Raw genomic sequence first — 6,976 nt, 5'->3', positions numbered from 1 at the left:
AGACAGATGATTAAAGCTCCACAAGGAAGTGTTGGTAGGTCCTACCTTATGAGGGCCTTGTGAGTAGGAGGCACTGAGACTCCTATATGGAGAACCATAAAAACATCCATCAGAGCCAAATTCCCACCTTCTTCTCTGGACTGTGTGTCAATAGTAACACCTGAAAGGATCACAACTCAGATGCTATGTACAGCGGCAAAGGTGAATTCTTACCCACATCTATTATCCAGCTAATTAAGAGACACTGTGCTTCTTGCGTGCTCAGCAATTAAAGAAAATTGATCATTCCACCTCCTCTGTTAACAGTAAGATATAAAATGCAAAAGCAAAGCATCTCTTACATGGCACTGGGGGAAACTCCATTCACTTCAGCAGTGCTTCTGGCAGTGGTTCCTGGTCCTGAGCTCACAGACTGAGGCTGTTCCATATGTCAGAGAGGGGAGTCCATATATTGATAGTTTCCATTTATCCACTTTCTGCCCATGCTTTTGTCAGCACTAAAGCAATGAAGGATTACTCAGCAAAAAGCTGATTTTTCTCAAAGATGGATACTGTCGGAACTGCCACAGACAAAAAAAAAAAAAAAACCAAAACACACAACAAACAAAAACACACCCAAAAGGTAGTACTTCTTGATGTATTTGGTGGGTGCAGGACACAATTACATGGTAATTTAACCTTGTAAAGGCAACAGTCTCTCCTCTGAACTGGAAGGCAGCAGCTTTCCTCTAAGCCTTTCCACAGTGGTGCTGCCTGGGAGGTGATCTTTGCCAATATCCCCTTTTGCCTGTGATCCTCCGTATATTGACTTGAAAGCATAGATAGCATTTAGAAAGCAAAGTATCCGTAACTACTCAGAAGGTCCTTAGAGTTCCTGCATAGCTTCTTTTTACAAAAATAGCTTAGGCTTTTTCATGCCCTCAAGGGGGTCTAAATTTTTGTCCTGTCCTTTGCCATCTCCTAAGAGCAACATATCATATCAACTTGAAGGAAATTAAGGGGTGGTGGAAAGGAACATCTGAAATACTCTTTCCTTTTACTTGCTCTGACATTGTGAGAGAGTGTCTGATTCTGCTCAGTTAGCATATAATTTACCTTTATCACTGAAAGAAGCTGTGAGTGTAGATCCACACCTGACTAACTCTCATATTAAAAGACCTGTGTCAGCTCCAGTCAAAATCATGCAACATCTGTATTTAAAGACAGATAATAACAAGATTATAAATCTATGGAAAATAAATACCATCAATTTAATGTGAGTTTATAATGTGAGAAAAATAATAGAACTTAATCTACAATATGTGTTTAAATAGCATCTGCCACAGCCTCTATTAAAGACAGAATCCTGGGCTAAACGGACCACTGGTCTCACCCCATAGGATTTTTTTCACTTCTCACACCTGACTCCTATAAGACATTTCATTGTAACATTTGAATAATAAAGTGGGAAATTCAGAAGGCAACATGGCACAGATCAGATGGAGCAATTGTTGGTCAACAGATAGTTCGTATATTGCAATTATATTGTAAAACTATTTTTAGCACGGTATGCTTCTAGTGGAGTCTTAAAGACTGTCTTTTGTGCTCATTGTGCAGTGACCTGGAAGAAATCCTTACTGATAAGGCTGTCAGAGGACCCATGAAGAGGAAAGGATGAATAATGTAGACTCTCCCTAGGGAAGATGTGACTCTGAAAAAGATTTGTCCCTACCTCAGCCAGGCTGAGGAAATAGTAACAGGGTCTAACCCTTGCCTGACTTTTCCTTCAAAGATGGATATTTCAGACCACGGATTATGTCACCAAACAGCTACAACACATTCAGAGTTTCTACCCCCTCTTCAAACAAACACAAGTGTGATAGCTAAAAGGGCAAAGGGTTCCTTGAGTGCTCGAAGGGGTGTTTTTGTGGTTAGAAAAGGTCTATAATCTATGAACTTTTACTTATTGTGGCTACAACTGGAAAATCTTTTCCATTTACTAATATTTATGCTTCAAGACTATTGCCCAGTTGAAGCAACCTAAAATATTCTATGATTCTGCCTTTGAAACAAAATAGAATTCAATGAAGAGATTTATATCTTTATTTTGTCAAGACAAGCTCAAGGAATGGCATAACAGGGCCATGCAAAAATTCAGATGGGGTCAAAAGTTATAATAGTAATACTGTCTTTTTCAAAAAGGATAATACAACAGGATCCAGTGACTGAAAATGTAGAAAAGGCCAATATGACCTTAAAGTAATTGGCCACTGGAACAACATACCAAATGCTCTCACTGTTAGATATCTTCATCTCTAAATCTGTTTATTGGTATGTTGTGGCTTGGGTTTTTGTTTGATTGGGATTTTTTCCCCTAAAGAGTGTATCACAGAATCACAGAATCATCTAGATTGGAAAAGACCTTGAAGCTCCTCCAGTCCAACCATGAACCTCACATTGACCATTCTCAACTCCACCAGATCCCTCAGCGCTGGGTCAACCTGACTCTTCAACCCCTCCAGGGATGGGGACTCCCCCCCTGCCCTGGGCAGCCCATTCCAACACCCAACAACCCCTTCTGCAAAGAAATACTTCCTAATATCCAGTCTAGAATAAATTTATCTTGCTACAGGCAAAATTAACATACTTGAATCAGCGTTAAGTCCAGGAAGTCATGCGTTATGGAGGTGGTCAGAAAGATAGTCACAGAAACTCCTTCTGGCTTTTAAATAAAGTTGTTTTCTAATTCTCTTCTCAGCAGCTGCACCTCAAAGCACTCTGTGAAGGAGGCTGGTTGTGTTAGAAATGGGGAGATGCAGAGGAAAGTAGTTTGTTCCGCAGCACTCAGGAATCCAGCAGCAAAACTGGGTATATGCCCTCATGTTGTGCATCTTGAATGGACTTACTCCATTCTGTCTCTAGACTCCAGGCTGCTCATAGGAAGCCCTAGTTATGATATCTCATGCACATCCTAGTCTTGTACATTATTAACAAAGCAAAAAGTCTCTGATCCAGATGCTCACAGCTGAACTGTAAAGGAGAAGGGAGAGGGGGGAATTACACCAGAGATATCAACATTGCTTTGATAGATCCTTCTAGCCCTAGGGAAAGCACATCTTTATATGCATTTCTGGCTTGCAACAGCTTTGTGTTTATTTTCTTTAAAGTCAAAATTACCATCAAACAGGTTCAGGAGTTCAGTTTGGATGCTTAGAAAGCTGAATCTCATTCCAGAGGAAAAAGGAGAGGCTAGTCATGTAACTCCACAAGAGATTCATTTGCACAGGACTAGCACAAATTCATAACACTAAAAGCTAAAATTTTGCAAAACATATTAAAACATAGCAAGAAAAACCTCAAATTCTTAAGAAGTGGTCAAATCAGGAGATAAAGATTTTGATTTTTTTTCTCCTAGGACTGGAAATAGCCATTACTGTTATGCAGTGCTCAGACTGAAAATACAATGTGACATTTTGAAGTGCATACAATCTGGTAAAATATAAAATATTTAATAAATATGTAAATTGGTCAAGCTGCTTCCCCAAGGAGGAAAGCTTCAGTCGTGCTTTACAGCCCTCATTCACTTACGCAAATACTTTAAGAGGATCAAGGATGGATTTTAAATGAAGTTAAAGTTTAACGAGAAATATATAATCCTTCAAGGAAGAGATTTTGTCATCTTCATTTATAATTTCTTGCAAGTTTCAAAAGTAAGAAGTTGAGGGAGTAGCTTTCTGAGGCTTTGTGTGTGCAAACTAAGAGAACTGAAGCAGTCCACCTGAATCCTGAAGTCAGGGATGTAACAAAATGTAGAAATTTATGATCTTTTTTATTGCTCAGGGCGTTCTGGATTTTCCTAAGGATATATATAAGTTCATTATTCAACTCATTTCTATAGGATCCAGACACAGTTTTCTGACATTTCCTCTTTGGATAGACTGGCAACTTGAAGGGACAACCTAAGTCACCAAGACCTAAGTCACGTGTCTCATATCCTCTTTTAAATCACTTCAAGTTCCATCTTATAGTATTTAAGTATTTTGCTTTGCAAAGAAGCTGAAACTCATTCCTCTAATATCTAATTTCTTTAACAGTTAGGAACCATATTTAAATTTCCAGATCTAACTGATTCATATCTAAAATATACCCATACATACATGCATGCATCCTTTTTAAAAATAAAAAATCCTATGATAGACAGAATACAGGAGAGTTTAGAGAAAGTTTTCCACACTCTTAAATCAGCCCTGACATTGGTCCTGCTTTTATAATATGTTCAGTTTCTGGAAACTGCTTATGAGTTAAAGACAGTTTCATACAACATCTACAGTGGCATGTTCGCATGACACAGGTTTTTTTAAAAGCCAGTAACAGCCCTGTAAAAGCTGTGAATACTAAGGAAGTTATTGAAGAAAAAAGAAATGGCTAGGTAAAGAAAGTAAGAAAGAAAATCGCCCACAAAGTGCCTTTGCACTGGGGAAGACCTCAACAAAGGGACATGCTACATTTATATTTTGTAACCTAGTTCTGGGTTACAAGGCAGGATGAAAAGCATAAATGCAGATTTAGAATTTTTGAAGCTGGAGGGTGTTTACAGCTAATGAAAGGATTGTTTGGGGGCTGATATCAAAAGGTAGAAATTGCTCTTGACACATGCTTTGCTCTACACACTTGTGCATTGCTCTGCTAATTTCCACCCTGTTTCTCTGAGTAATTTCACACTAGAAATAATTGTTCTGCCTACGTCATGTGCTCACATTTTATGTGCTGGAAAGTTTGAAGCAAGTTGAGAAAACCCTCAAGAGCCTACAGAGTTAAGATTTTACTTTTCTCCCCCCCAGGAAAACCATTATCTTGTGTTTCAGTGATGTCTGCTCAGAGACCAACATTTTGCTAGAGGTGCCCATCAACTTGATAAAGGTCCTATGAGGTGTTGTGGTGATGACGAAAGTGGAATAGAGGGGAAATAGTTTATTTTATTGGAAAACCAAACTAAATCATCATTAACAGCACATCATTCACATAGCACAGTAGTCTGATTTTCTTATCTTCTCTGACTTCACCTTCAGCGTCCATGCTGGGAGAAGAGAAGGGTGAAGATAAGCACTGTGTGAGAGGGGAAGATCTGAGAGATCACAATGAGGATCTTTATTTTCCTCCTCAAAACCAATAATTTCATAGAATACATTTCACTGTTGTCTTGATCAGGTTACTATTATAGTGTAATGTGTTTTGAAGTGTGGCATATGTCACACAGCAATACAGTGAATACCAGTTTCCTGATGTATCCACCACAGCCATAATCACTGCTTCACCACCATGTAGACATGTTGCTCATCTCTCACACTCAATTCGGTGGGCAGACACAATTTTTACAGCCCAACGGTGAAGATAAAGCTTGGCGCTCCTCCAGGTGTAGGCTAGGCTTTTACTGACAAATTCACTCTCCCTACACAGGTGCACAAGGTTGACAAAGGTACTTATGGAAAGTTTCATCTCTGTTCACTTTAGCAGTTCAGAAATAATTTATACAATGCGTTTGGGCAACTAAACCCCCACAAGTCACTTCTGGAGCAGAGTGTCAGCACTAAGCAAATCATTTGCCTTGTGGACAACCTTCTCAACCTTCAGTGACCTGTTGATTAATGTCTAGGTTAGATCAGCTGCCTATCTTCTACCTGGCCAATGTTCAGTGTGATGAGCCTAAATTCAAAAGATTTTCATGAAATTCAAAACACTTGCTGTTTAGAACTGACATTCCCGTTCCCCCAGCTCCCTCAGTCAAAAGGGATGTGTGAGTAATTGTTCAGACAAAGTGCTACAGATTCCTGATTTGTTTTGGTTTTTTGTTATTATTATTTTGAACTAATTCCTATCTTTTCACACTTCTTTTTTTCTCATAAGGAGAGCAGAAACCTTTGTCTCTGCAGTCGCTTACTATCTCCCTGTGTCTCATCTGTGGCTGTGCAAAGCAGTACGCAGGACTTTTCCTTTGATGTAGTTGTAGCCCGAGAGCAATGTGAAACTAGAGAGCTGTATATGTAAGTAAATACCTCCTGTAAATTAGTTACACAGGCTGGCAGTCAAGCAGTTAAACCAGGCATGGAAATGGTTTGCAATCTGTTCCACCAGTCTCTCAAGTTTCCATTGTCAAAGTGGGATTATTTTTCAGCAGAACGGCCGCCCTCCAGTACCAGCCTCGGGAATCAATGTAATTAAAAGCAACAAAAAAAAGTTTTATTGTTTTTAAATATATCTCTAAGCTACGGGGGAAAGGGAAGGAGAAATCTATTTCAAATTAGAATATTTCTCCTTACTATTCATGCTTATCAGCCTGTATCCAGTCACGAGCTGAAGAAGCTTGGTTTGATCTCTTGCACTTGAGACAGACAGACTTTGCTGTTTAAAAAAGAATACATCCTCGGTGTTTATTCATGGTGACAACAAAATGTTCCTCACCACTGGGAACTGATAGACCGCTGGGAAGAGCAGAAAGAGTGCAGCTTTGCCTGGCTGCAGGAGCAGCCTGCGCTTGGTGCTGTTTGAGCACAAATCTCACAGCTTTTAACAAGTGTCTCCCATGACCTTCCTCAAGGACACCTCTTTGCAGAAGGGAGCAGGGATGTTGTTTTCCTGGTTTGCTGTGTGTAAGGTGCCTCTTAATGGGATTTCATGTCAGACCTGGAAGTCTGGGGGACGTTTAATAAGCATAAAAGGCTAACCTTCCACGCCACTTTACCCTGAAATCCACTTTCTCGGGAGAAGGGCAAACTGTGCCTCTGCTCTAAGTTAACCTAAACACTCAGAACAATCAGTATGATGCCTTTGTGCCAGTTAAGCCCTTTGCTTTGAGAGGGAATTGTCGTGTTCCCTAAGCAAGCAAATGACCTGTATTGAAGAGAGAGAAAAACTTGGGAAAAAACTTTTCAAATTTCAATTTTACTTCAGACACCTTCCATCATATGAAATCTTCAGCTTCTACACAGTTGAATGTCCT

The 6,976-nt window shown here is 39.6% G+C and overlaps 1 long non-coding RNA gene across 1 annotated transcript; it reads right to left on the bottom strand.

Moving 5' to 3' along the window:
• Positions 1 to 348: 348 nt before the first annotated feature.
• Positions 349 to 2,774, bottom strand: LOC141954773 (uncharacterized). Its single transcript, XR_012632246.1, has 3 exons — positions 2,627 to 2,774; positions 1,096 to 1,190; positions 349 to 497 (listed from the first exon to the last, which is right to left on the bottom strand). It is a non-coding gene; the product is annotated as an uncharacterized LOC141954773 (long non-coding RNA).
• Between the last annotated feature and the right edge of the window lie 4,202 nt (positions 2,775 to 6,976).

The sequence above is a fragment of the Strix uralensis genome, chromosome 1 (assembly GCF_047716275.1).
Source record: "Strix uralensis isolate ZFMK-TIS-50842 chromosome 1, bStrUra1, whole genome shotgun sequence".
In the NCBI taxonomy this organism is placed as follows: domain Eukaryota; kingdom Metazoa; phylum Chordata; class Aves; order Strigiformes; family Strigidae; genus Strix; species Strix uralensis.
Note: the sequence above shows the minus strand (reverse complement) of the source record. Positions and strands in the feature narration are given on the sequence as shown.